A 13,537-nucleotide genomic window follows, 5' to 3' on the forward strand; every position below is an offset into this window, starting at 1 on the left:
GCCACCACTGCCCCATCTGCACACGGAGGAAGGCAAATATATTATTGGTGGAGGAGTCGGGTCGGATGGTGGCACTTGTTCAATCATCTGCTCCCTTCAAGACCGGCGACACCGCATTTACACACCTTTCATAACAATAGGTATAATTTAATTGCTTAAGTAATGTTTATCAAGTTTTCCGGTGTAATAGAAACGTACTATAAAAAATCATATTTAAAAGTATACAAAATTTACTTGTTCTGAAATTAAACTCTTTTAAACACAAAAACTTGATGTGAGTTTTGGAGAAGAAAAGTTAAAATAAAAAATTGAGAGGGACATACAAAGGATGTATGTGACATCCATGCCACGAGTGGAAAGAGCATGCTCTACCGGTTCTTCACTTCTTCATCTTCCACCTCGGCTCCTTCGGTTGCCCTTCCCTCCCGGGTGAAGTCGGCGGAGGTGGGGCGACGAACTGTGGGCAGCGGACAGGAAACCAGCTGCAACTGACGATGTCGGGTTCTTCCCGGGCGCATTGGACCTGACAGCCAAAGCTTTTGAAGTCAGCGTGGCAGCCTTATCTTTGAGCTGCGAGTCAAAGTCGATACTTGATTGCCGCCATGACGCTGATGCTATGTGCTGGCCTCTTTGAATCGCGGGTCCTCGTTTGGAGGCCTGAATATATACAGGTTGAGTGAGACCCGTCCAGAACAGTCTAGAATAATCATGTGAGTGGTTATACTACGAATCAAAGTGAATATATAGAGGCTGAGACTCGTCTACAGTAGTCAAAGTCTGAGTCTTATACTACGAATCAGAGAGAACCCTCCCGGTTTGGACTTTGTTCTCTGGAGCCTCTTCAACTGAATTCTGCAGTGTACACTGAAAATCACTGAACTTGTTCAAGAATCAAATCCACCCAGCCGAAAGAGGAGCACATAGCATCAGGGTCACATAAGGTACTACTTGTTTCAGTTGAACAACAATCTAAAAGCAAATTACAGTTGGTTAGGGACAGGGATGGTACTATCCAGGTAGCTGGTATATGAGCAACTTCTGATCTTGTCTTTAGGCTCTTTGTGAAGCAAAGTTTCTGCATACTACGCTACCAAGCTGCCAGTACATGATTCCTGGTAGCACTAATGTACAATCCAAATCCACTCCAACTGGGCCACTCCATGGTTGCATATAATGGATCATGACAACCCCGTAAGGCAGGAGCCCCTTGTGGCGGCGTTGGACCACGGCAAGTCGACGATGGTAGCCAGGGCGAGAGGTGCAGTCTCGTCAAGATCTCCACCACCAGGTCCATGGCTCGCCCTCCACTCTCGCTGCACTCAGATGTGGCAGCAACAACCAGGGAGAGGTCATGGCTTTCGACCCCAATCGCTTCGCCATGTACATTTTTCGATCTCGAGGGAAACTTTGAAGAGATTTATGCCACGTTTAACACATTCTTCGATCTCGAGGGAAACTTTGAAGAGGTTTATGCCACCTTTAACACATTCTTCTATCTCTCAAGTCTACCTCCACCTTCGTCTCCGCGGCGATACTCAACTACTTGCATTATCTCGCTCCACCTAGCAAAAGTAGCAACAAATATGTACACTATACATCAGAACCGGAGCATAAATATTTAAGTTATTTACACTAAATAAGAGAGTACATATCGCCTCTTGTGAATACGATTTTTGTCACTGGAGGTGGTGTCTTGACTTGGTGTTGTAGAAGCATCCACTATGAAAAACATAAAAAAACACATTTCAAAATCTCAAAAATTCTGAAAAAAAATCCATGTGTACAACATCTAAACATTGCACATAAAGTTTCCGAAAAAATAATATTTTGTATCGTGTGTAAAAAAGATAAACAAAAAGTCTTGTGAATAGCCATGTTAGAGCATAAAAAACATCTTATTTACACAGGCCACAAAAATTTACTCTTTTTCTTAAACTTTGTGTGCAAACATAAAGTATCTCGATATACACAAAGTTTTTGTTTCCAGAAACTTTTAATATTTTAAAATGAGTTTTAGTAGCTAAAGTGGATTTCCAGTTGGCCACCTCTTACATACACATTGCAGTTTACATGTAAAGTACCCACATAATTTACAGGCATATACCTTAATCACATGCGGCTATTTAATATTGAGGATATTTTATTTGCTAGCGAATGGCAATAAAGAATGCACCGATGTCTTTTTACAAGTATATTAACTCAATCGTGAATAAAGCATAACAAAACAGACACGATTATATGTTTTCAGGTCGGTGCTCTTTTTTTAAAAAAAAAAGACAAACACCCGCTAAATCTATCATATTGTTATTTATGTTTCGAAAGCAATAAAAATTCAAAATAAATCCTTTAAACAGACACGATTAAATGAAACTCAAAACTGTATTCAGAGTTAACTCAAGAGTAAATTTGAGTTGTTTGACGTTGGCCAAATCCCAAACTCCTCTACAGGCATGGAAAGCAAAACTTACATGTAAGCACATAGAAGGTATATAGAAGCAGTATACATGTGTTTATAGGGAAGGTCATTTATGCTTACATAGATAAAGAGCATATACCAACAGGGTGAAATAGCTAGGGAACGAACTCCTTACTTTTTGACATAATACATAAAACTGTTTGGACCTGGATATGAAGCCTAAGCTCTGTATTTGATGCACAGACCAAAATATCTTGGGCACGCTATCTCCAACATACACGAAAAAAGCACCATTCAACTCTCTCATGACTACTTAGAGATTTCATGAGTAAGCTGGTTGCTCATCAGCAAATAAATCAATCAGATGCCTTCTTTCAAAGTGGTGATAATGTATGAATGATCACCTCACGAAGATCGGAGAGTGCGGAAAATCATCAATCTAAGTGCAGCAGTACAAAACCAGTAATTCTGCTTATTAGGTTGTAAAACCTCAGGGAGTAAAAAAAAAACTAATGATCTTCTTGTAAGAATTTTTTGGGACAATGCGGTGAGTAGATAAACCTCAAGGGCAGCCCTGCTAGGAGCACATATCTTCCATGCAAAACCAAACTTGTCCCTATATTTGGCATTCTACCCGGACAATAGCTACAGCAGGGAATGAGATCAAACTGAGTTCAGAATGATAACAGAATACACAAGTGAAAGAAGTTGCAATACCTATACGTTGGAATCAGTGGATTCATCTCTTCAATCTTTCTTCTCATGCCTCATTTGCAGAAGAAACACTCTCTGTTCCTTCATCTTTGCCAGCATTTGTTCTGTCCTATCTTTCTTCTCAGGGCACGTGCAATGTTTTAGACATCTGCTGCCTATAGAAATTCTTAACGTCAGTTACATACTGCATTTGAAACCGTCCCTACAATAGACCATCTTTTTCTCTAGATGCAACACTTGACACCTTAGAAATTATCCAAGAAATCAACCAAATTTTTTTTCTCGTGGTCTGATGTAGCCTACCAATCAGTGGGATTTTAAATTTTAATACATCTCCCAAAAAGCAAAATTACTTGAACAGCCGGGAAATCTCTTGCTTGAAATAGGTAAATACATATCATACAAACATCAGGTTACCATGATAACTCCTTGCCTGGGACGTTCCATGCCTTATTGTGCATCGGGTTTTCGGGACAGGCTGACTCGAGGAGCGCTTGCAGCTTGCATCCTCACCGGAGGTTACCTGTGGAGATCCTTCTGTCAGTGACAGGATCCCTGTCGCTAGTCGAGCTCGGGACGAAAATACGGAGAAGAGGAACAATATCCGGGTGGATCATGGAAAGGAATTTGACCGAATACCTGTGAAAACTGTGGGAACTTGATCAGTCTACTTGGTGCTCTGGTCCGGCAACATAGTTCCACTTGATGTTGGGCTTCCCGGTGATAGTGATTGTGATAGTGAGTGTATACTGGCTAAATTTATCAAGACCATAATCAGCAAGCCAATCATCTCTGGGTGAAACCAACATAATAGCAAATAAATGTAGAGGGACTACAACAGAATTGTTTATTCAGGATGTTCATTCCAGGACTGCTCACAGGGTCAAGAGTGTTGCAGGGAAGGGAGGAATTGACTGGCCGCTGGGTGTTGCTCACAGGGGTGGTCTTTCTAGCATTTATTCATGATGGAAAGAATAAACACCACCAAGCATTTGCATCAGTTTCAGGTGACAAGCTTCCAATATATATCTTTTTTAGATACAGAAGTAGCAACTTGCAAAAAAAACTGTATATGATGCTAAGCATGGTAACTATAGTCTAAAAGAGAAATAGACTTTATTTGGTGACTGGAGCCTATAGATATCATACACATGTACATACAAAGGTACAGGAAATGGAACCAAGTTCTCTAACCTTTGTCTAACTTTCATCTGCTGGACCAACCGCCAATATCTGAAACCATGAAATGCTTTAATTTGTAAGGAAGAAAATTAATGCAGAATGCATATTAATAAATTATAAGTAAGGCGTTATTGTCGCGACGTATGAACTAAATTACAAGCTTACTGGCATCGATTATATCATCAACTGTGTCCAATGTTTTGCTAGGGAAGAAGGTGTTATTGTCCTGGTTTATGAACTAAAATCTGCTGCTGGTATTTTATCTTATTTTGGTCAAATTTGATATTACAGAAAGGTAGCTTTTGCTTTTTTCAGTAGATATGCATATGCTCTTATACTATTACAGCAGAAAAGTTACATGGTTTTCGTCTAGAACCCAGTGTATTTAGACTGCCACATAGCTGCCTCGTTTGTATATGGCGAACATATTCTTGCATTGACCTTTAAATGCACTAATTTTAGTCAGCCACCTAGAAACTGAAGATGGCAAGTATGTTTGAAGAATCACCAAAACCTCACTACTTAGAATCGCTGACTAAACTCTTAGTTTGAAAACTTCAACATTCTCAAAACATTGTGTTGAACCATAAATAGGCCCATCAAAAATCATACACATGTCAAAATCTAGCCACCATAAGAGCATTGGTATACCTGTGGTGTAAGACGGCTTGGGTGTCATCTTCTCGATGCCAAGGGTGACAGGTAACTCAAAGGCTGATGGTTCACTTCCCGCTTGGTCCTCCACGCCACTGCCATGCTGCATCATGCGAGTTGCAGTAAACCTGATCAGATGATTTCAGTTTAGTTCATCCATCAGCGATAAAAAGATCAGCTACAACTCTCTCGACTTATAACCACGCTCCCCACTCAACCACTCCACGTACACATGACAACGAACACGCCTTACACAAACAAACTTTCAACCTGGTCTTAAACGGTAGTTTTATGGCGACTTTATGAGCTCCCATATCGCCTTGCAATGGTCTTGCTTAGGCTCTGGTTCCAAAATGGCAACCCACATCATCTCCCTATTCTCCAAAATTGACACAACAAATCATCACACGTCATGTAGGCAAAGAAAATCCTACCAAATGTAAAGTTGTAGGAGCGACCCATAGACAACTATGCTTTCTGGAAATAAACATTATTCAAAGAAAAAAATTGACAAGTGAAGAACCTTGTATCATGGTTGAACAAAATAATATGACCATCTGTATGTTCTCCCAAATGTAGTTTGGAGATCTGTGTAGAAATATATGAAAACGGTCTGCATGTGATTCACGTAATTGAGAAGTAATTGAGGTTCCAAAATGGCAACCCACATCATCTCCCTATCTGCAAAAAATTGACACAACAAATCATCACACGTCATATAGGCAAAGAAAATCCTACCATATGTGTAGGAGCGAGCCATAGACAACTATGCTTTCTGGAAATCAACATTATTCAAAGAAAAAAATTGACAAGTGAAGAACCTTGTATCATAGTTGAACAAAATAATATGACCATCTGTATGTTCTCCTCAAATGTAGCTTGGAGATGTGTGTAGAAATATATGAAAATGGTCTGCATGTGATTCACGTCATTGAGAAGTAATTGAGGACAATGCGCACAAAAAAAAGAAGTAATTGAGGACATGCAAGATTATGAACATGAAATTAACCTCTATGGATCAGCATGGAAAGTCGCCCGGATTGAGTCGCAATTCAATAGCGCTTCCTGTAGGCTGGGGAGCGGACAACATCAGCGTTGGGAACGGCAGTCTACGTCCTCCTGGCCCAGATGAATGCAAATTGACGGGGACGGCGGTACATCTGGGCGTGACGACATAGGGAGATGGTCGTGCTGCAGGCGGCGCGGACAAGACAACGGCAAGGATGTGAATGTGGATCGAGGATGGTCCGAGGCATGGACATGGAGATGACTTCAGCAAGGATCAGAGTTTATATTGATGAAAAGAAAATCTCCAACATGTTCCCCGGTTCCCCCACATCCTCCTCTTCTTCTTCACCTGAAAGTGATGGGAGACAAGTAACAACCAGATGAAAACGAATTTATAGAGAGAAGGGGACACATTCTACAACCTAGCAAGGGGATAAGGACGGCGGCGCCTACACATGGACGGGCAGATCTGGCGCGGCGAAGAGCTCCTCTCGGCCGTGCCCAAGAGGGGCCGGCGCCCGTGGTGAAACCAGGCGGCGGCCACCCACCGCACCCTGCGTGGAGGCACCGACACCCATGGTGAAGATCTAGCGGGGCGGGTCCCTGTGAAGATCTTCGTGGAGGCACCGATGTCGGCATCGTGCACCTCTTCCCCGTTCTGCAGCGATGGGTGCCTCACGCAAGGCCTGCCGGGTGGGGAGATCACGACGAGATCTTGGGGAAGGAGGATGTCGAGTTCGGGGGAGAGTGTTTGGAGTGCTGGGCGCGTCCTTCTAACGAGATCGTTGGCTTGGGCTTGGCCCGACGAGGACGACCAAACTATGAAACGTATCGTGGACGGGCAGAATAAGGAACCACTTTAGTCTTTTTAAGTAGTAGAGATTAAAGGCAAATCGCCGCCGACCCAGACCTCCTCTTTCCCGTCGCCGCCGGCACGCTCGCTTGGGGCGGCAGCGGGCCTCCCTTCCTGCATCACACGCCCAGAAGATCCCTTAATCTACAGCTCCGCCTCCCTTGGCTGGTGTCGAGGCTGGTCCGGGAGTCGCACGTCGGGATCTTGGGCGGAAACCGGGGTGGCGGCCCTGGGCAGGTGCTCTGCGGCGCGTTGCACCCGATCGGGGCAAACCCCATGGCGGAGGTTCATGTCGGTCGGGCAGAGGTTCATGGCGGTCGGGCGGCGGCCAGTGAAGCATTTGGCGGCGAGGGAGACCCCAATGACTGTCGATCTCGGCCCCTCCCCCGGGTGGAAGTCCTCTCCGTCAGGTTAGGGTTTGCTATGGTGTTGAGAGTTGGTGGCGGTGGCCTCGTCGACGAGTCAGTGGCTCTGTGGTGGTCTCTTCTTATACCAGAGGTGGTCGACTGATTGTTCCGGTGATGAGTGGGGTGGCGCAGCCGCCCGTGAAAACTGTGCTCCGACTCTGGTCTGGGCGGGTGATGGCGGTGTGTATGCAACGTTCTCTTGTTGACGGCGTTGTCATTGCGGTCTGCTTCCACTCTACTCGAGTTGCTTCCGGGGGAAACTATAGACCCGGGTATCTCGGATCGAACAAAAGTGTCGCAGCATGCGTCGATCTTCCTCATGAGGGCTTTGTTTTTGGGAGCAGCTGCCGGATTATGGTGCTAGGCGGTCTGCCCGGGGCTATCCGGAGCTCTACCTTGAAGATGGACAAGCGGTTGATAGAGGTGACGGCTTCTGAAGTGAGAGCATGAGGCGCTCGCGGAGAGTTACTCCGTGAGGTAGAGCTCCCGTTTTGCCATAGGGTTACTCCGTGAGGCTCCCGGTGCTTTTTAGCTGATGGATGTTTGTTTCTATTTTTAGAGCATAGGCTCCGACGACATGTTTTTGTTAGCATTATGATTCAACATAATTCACCTAATCGTCATCTAGAACACCAAAACAGTAAATGGATAGGGGTTAAACTAACCAGAGAATTAGGAGAGTGTCCATGGCGATGGACATGACCTCATTGTGGCGTTGAGCTGTCGAGGAAGAGGAGCAGAGGGCGAAGCCCATGGACGCCGGCACTGGCCATGGCTGGCGGTGGTGATAGTCTTCTGATCCCCTTGGCCCTCGTTTTAGGATCGGTTAGTTAGGAGTATTGGGTTTTTGACCCGTACGTGTGTGTGTCCCCAAAGGGGCTTTCCTCCTCTTTTATATGTGTAGGGCCAGGGGACAGGGACCAAAACCAGTTAGTTGCGTTAGATGCCTCCGATCAAGGCATGTACGTGAGGGAGGACTTTGTCTCCCTGCTTTTCCTCACAGTTTGTTATCCTGTGAGATCAATTCCAACATTCTCCCCCTTGATCGTAAGGTTAACAAACATCGTAAGACCACTCTTAATAGAAATAACATACCAAAATAAAGTGTTACAATGACCAATGAGATGTCACTGAACCTCTTTACCTATAGTACATCATTCTATATCGAAATGGAAACATAATACTTTATGGGAGTTGGTTTATTTGATAGTCCTTATTTCCAGGATTAAAAGGCTTTCTAGCACCCCATGCCGGCAACATAATCATAAATAGGAGTGACTAGGCCTTCGATAAACGGATTCCAAAAATATACAAAACATATTTATATGCTTAAGAACAATATTTTGATCCTGGATTCTATCTTTCACAACATGAACCGTATTGTCAATATGGTTTTGGCAACACCATTTGACTTGTTGTTACTCACATAGAAGACTGTGTGTCATAATGCAGTAAGTGGTTAAAATATTGTCTACCACTTTAATTTCGGGAATAAAACTTCTTTGACATACAACCTGCCCATAAGCCTCTTAACATGCCACTTAATAGTTTTGCATCATTACTGATGCCATCAATATTAAATTTGGAGCTTTTCCATGATATAGCTCCATATGCGAAGGTGAGGATTTTAACATGACGTGGAAACCTTAATATCCACACACCTTGCAAAAATAATGTCTAACTAATCACAATATCGAGGTTAGTAGACACCTTATTAATAAGCATGTAAACTTTATTGTCTTGCATGTCCCACAAGATCTCTTGGCGGCTTTTCCAGCGGTCCATTGCTGAACTTATTGTATCTTTGCCAATTATCCCGATCGTAAATAGGGCGTGTTCATTCTTGAATACACATGTTGCTTATAACAACTAAAACATAAGGAACCGACATTATCTGATCAGTTTAAATGGTTCCTTGGACATATAAATGTCCACATTTATCGCCCTTAACTTTAGTAGCAGGTGAGACAGAGTACTAGTGCATAATATTTTTTGTTCGTACTCCATCAACGTGTATGTCATCATAACAGAACTTATACTCCTTTTGGATTGGACTTATATCTTGGCGAACCTCAAGACAATCAAGGTATGAAGCATTACCAAGACCCTTCATATCATAATAGATAAGACTGAAATCTCTTGGATAGCTTGTGAGATTCAATCTACATAAAATAGTGAAGCTTACTCCCCCTCGTCTTGAGGTACTATTGTAACAAGATTTCCTTAGAGTTAAATTTAGTTTTGTAGAACCATATATGGCCTACCATTATTTAACTCATTTAGCAAACTCTATTAAGTTCCAAACATCAGTAAAGTACATAATCTTCATCATCCATGGCAAATTCACCAAGATAAAATGTCCACACACATTATTTATCACAGGAAAGTTGTTGAGGCTCAACACCAAGTGTTGCATTAGGGACTGCATAACTCTCAACATAACTGATGCTTATGAACAAAGATCTCATGGAATTCTCCTTAAGATTCATGTTCATAAGCTCAAGGTCCCCGTGATCACTTTATTTTGGAGAACATGGCTCCAAAACTTGATAGTGCTTCATTTCAGTTCTAAACCACAACACCATTGGGCATAAGGTGGAAAAGAACTTGATAAAACTATTGTGGCACATGATTATAAACGACGTTGGTCAGAATTACAATCATGAGCCACATGGTACTAACAAACTTGCCACTTTTAGTGAAGCAAGACAAATGATCATAAACGACGTTGGTCAGAAATATAACCATAAGCCACATGCTACACCATAAACAACATTAGAATGGTAAACTTTCCACTTAATCATTCATGTGTGTTTCATAGTGTTCATAAGGGAGTAAGAACACATTAACATGAAAAAAGAGTCAAAGCATTAGTGTGATTTTCATTCATTCACTCTCCAAATAGGACTTCTCGTTGGTTCCATCATACTCGGAGAATTAATACAATATCATTCTCGCGTAAGAAAAATGAGTACAATGACCCATATTAAATGAGACATTCCCTTTCCCCTTTCGAAATGCGGTAAACTTACCACAATTTCGCCGAGGTCTCATTTCTCACCTCTCTTACATCGTAATTGTGTCATAGCACACATAATCATTATAAAATATCAAACATGAGCAAAACTTGCAATGATTAGAATCGCAACAAGTTTATTTTTTTTTTCTTCTAATCCGTATCACCGTTGGGCTGAAAACGGAGAAGAACCTTATTTATTCAAAATGGGACATGACAATAATCAACGTTGGTCAGAATATTATCATATACCATATAACATATGCTCATAAATAAAATCTCTGATCAAAACTTCTCGTTGGTTCCATTTTGACCGGAGAAACTTAAAATGACATCATGATCAGTAACCACATTTCCAAAGTCAATAGAAAGATAAATATAATGCAATCCACTGTGTTATTAGACACATGGATTCCTGATTCATCACCGATCATTTTGCCATCATAAACTTGACACTATAATTATAATAGCATTAGTCATAATGCCAAAGTTATCATTAAAACCTTCAATGACTTGGCATAAAAATACCAATCATTTTTGACATTAGTATACAAATGACATTTCACTGAGTAAACATAATAATAGCATTCACAACGAAAATTTCATCAACATAAACCATAAGTATTCTCCAAATGAAAATTGGACATTAAATTACATTATGGTTCACCAATTAATTGGTAAACAATAATAGTCAAATAAATGACAACACATGACCATGGTTTAAAGATCACATTAAAAAAATTCTCTAAACAAATACACATTTATTTAGAGAATTTGCTATAACTTCATGAACTTCATTATTAGCCTTCATCTCCTTTAGTTGGTGCATGTCAAAAAGACACAAACAACATAAACAATACTTTAGCATACTGCCTTGCACAGTACGGTGCGGAAAACCGAACCATGCAACCATAATCATTACGGTGGCATCATCCCATTAGTCATGATCACATCATTAAAAAAATGATCATGAGGTCAACATAAAATCATTAGTATCGAACACATCATTAAGAAACAAATGCCATTGTAATGATATTATCATAGACTCCATGCTCAAACCAAACTTCTCAACATATTATTCATAACTTATGATAGATGACCATAATTATGCTCAAAATCAACATCATCTTATAGCAATAAATTTATCCTTAAAAGATATTAAGTAGAAAACATCATTAAACACATCAAGTATTGACATGTTTTATATTCATATTTTCGGACATTATTTTCTGTTTAAAATAGTGCAAAAACATAAAACATAATCACCATTCTATATTTGCACTGAAATCGACAGAAAAGATCATGAAACAAAAACTGCAGCCCATTAGTTTTCAGTCCAGCAATAAATAAATAAACTCAACAGAACATTATGGGCAAAGATAACCTGGGCCAAAGCCCAGCCACAGATTTAGCCCCAAAAAACGCACCGAGGCCCATTACCATGTCCGCGTTGATCCTGGTCGTTGGATCAAATGGACGGCCAGGATTCTTTCCAGACGGAACAAAATCGAACCCGGTCAAAACCCTAGCCTCATATTTCCTCGGGGAATTTTATTTTTTGCCCCTGTTTAGTTGGTACTTCTATAATTTGCCCTTATTTACTTTCAAACTTCTTTTTTGCCCCTATGTACTTTGGTCTTTGATCTTTTGCCCTCAAGCAGATTAGGCCCACGTTAAATGTCCAATGTGCCCCTTTATTCTTCCTTAGACCAACCTCCATGGCCTTCTCCTGTGCGTCTCCTCCACTTCCATGGCTTTCTTCCCAGCTTTGCTTCGCCACCTCTCTGGTCTACCGTTGCTCTACTCACCCTCGAGAGCAGCTGCCGCTCCTCATCCCTCCCTCCCGCCCGAGGCAGCCTGTTCCTCGCCGCCGTTTGCATCTCCCGTCCGCCCCCGTCGCTAGCGCCTCGGTACCTCGCGCATCCTCTCCGTCCCGCGCGCGTCTGCTTGTGGACCGCCTGTTGCCGGCCATCACCGGCTCGACGCCACCACCGGCCGCCAGGACCCCCGTCTGCCATCTCCAGTCGCGCCTCCAACCGTTCCCCGCTCGCGCGCCTAGACCTTGACTCCACTGTCCTCGACAGCGGGCGCGCGGAGTCGTCCTGCCTCCTCTTCTGTGAGCATCTAGTCGGCCTAGGTCCTTGCCGGCGGTGCAGCCGTACGGTGTGAAGAGATGTAGATAGGGCCATAGGGGTACCATAGTCATCTATTTGTAGCCTTATCCTCAGAACGAAACAAAAATAATCAGAATAATTCTAAAGGGGCAAAAGATCAAAGACCAAAGTAAACAAGGGCAAAAAGTAAGTTTAAAAGTAAATGAGGGCAAATTATAGAAGTACCAAGTAAACAAGGGCAAAAAATAAAATTCCCCTATTTCCTCCTCGTGCTTCCCGATTTGCACGCTCGCGTGAGAGAGACGACCGTCGTCGGCGAAGCCCCGCCCTCCCCTTGCTTCTTGCCGATGCGGTGGCCGCGCTCGTCGGAGAAGCATGCGCTGGACTTGTTCCCGCGAGCTCCTCCGTCGAGCGTAGCTGCCGACGCCGTGTTCATTAGGGGCGGCGTGGTGGAGTGGTGCTGCTCGGCGGCGCACGCCGGTGACCCGGCCGTTTGGGAAACGACGGCAAGGCGCGGTCGGCATGGAGGCCCTCATGCCATCGTCCATGAGCACGGCCCCGACGCCTTCATCATCCGCCGCAGCGCCAGATTGAGCCGGCCATGATGTGCTGGCGACCGGCGGCGTCAGCAGCGGGAAGGCCGGCACAACAGCAGCTCGGACCGGCATGAGGGAGCGGCTCGGCGAGCGACTAAAAGGCAGGCTGAATCTGTTGGCGTCAGAAACCCACCGGCGGGCAGCGACTGGCCAACACGGTAGAGCCGGGAATGACTAGGGCTGCGGCTGGCCCCAGTCCCTCAGAGCGACGGCCCGCAAAGCCTCCTGGTCGCGCGCCGATGCTCGGGTCGCAAGGGCGTGCCACCGACCTATACCGGTCGGGAAGGTGTGGATGATGCCTCGCTTAGTTTCCTGCAGGGCACACACGTACACGTTAAATCCGAGCCTCGATCGGCTCTCGAGTTGTCCCGTGAATCGGCTCGGGGAGCCGATTCACCCATGATTCGTCCAAGGTGGCCGAATATATGGTGGTCCTGCTGATCAATGTAAAGCGTATGAGATCCACGACGATCTAGGGTTTTCACCGCATAATCGGATCATCCTACTCACGATTGGGCCTAGCGCTCGCGCACGGTGATCGTAAGCCAATCCCGGACAAGGCCTAAAAACCAACACG

The 13,537-nt window shown here is 43.7% G+C and overlaps 1 long non-coding RNA gene across 4 annotated transcripts; it reads right to left on the reverse strand.

Annotated features, from left to right (window-relative positions):
- Positions 1–910: 910 nt before the first annotated feature.
- Positions 911–6,286, reverse strand: LOC124649540. 4 transcript variants are annotated; one of them, XR_006986691.1, is made up of 11 exons: positions 5,976–6,286; positions 5,788–5,878; positions 5,490–5,647; positions 5,237–5,340; positions 4,964–5,094; positions 4,325–4,363; positions 3,770–3,883; positions 3,548–3,653; positions 3,134–3,285; positions 1,649–1,719; positions 911–1,562 (listed from the first exon to the last, which is right to left on the reverse strand). It is a non-coding gene; the product is annotated as an uncharacterized LOC124649540 (long non-coding RNA). The 4 variants fall into 4 exon arrangements; XR_006986689.1 differs by having other exon boundaries at positions 911–1,719; positions 4,964–5,069; XR_006986690.1 differs by lacking the exon at positions 1,649–1,719.
- Between the last annotated feature and the right edge of the window lie 7,251 nt (positions 6,287–13,537).

Source organism: Lolium rigidum, chromosome 4 (genome assembly GCF_022539505.1).
Source record: "Lolium rigidum isolate FL_2022 chromosome 4, APGP_CSIRO_Lrig_0.1, whole genome shotgun sequence".
Classification (NCBI taxonomy): Eukaryota; Viridiplantae; Streptophyta; class Magnoliopsida; order Poales; family Poaceae; genus Lolium; species Lolium rigidum.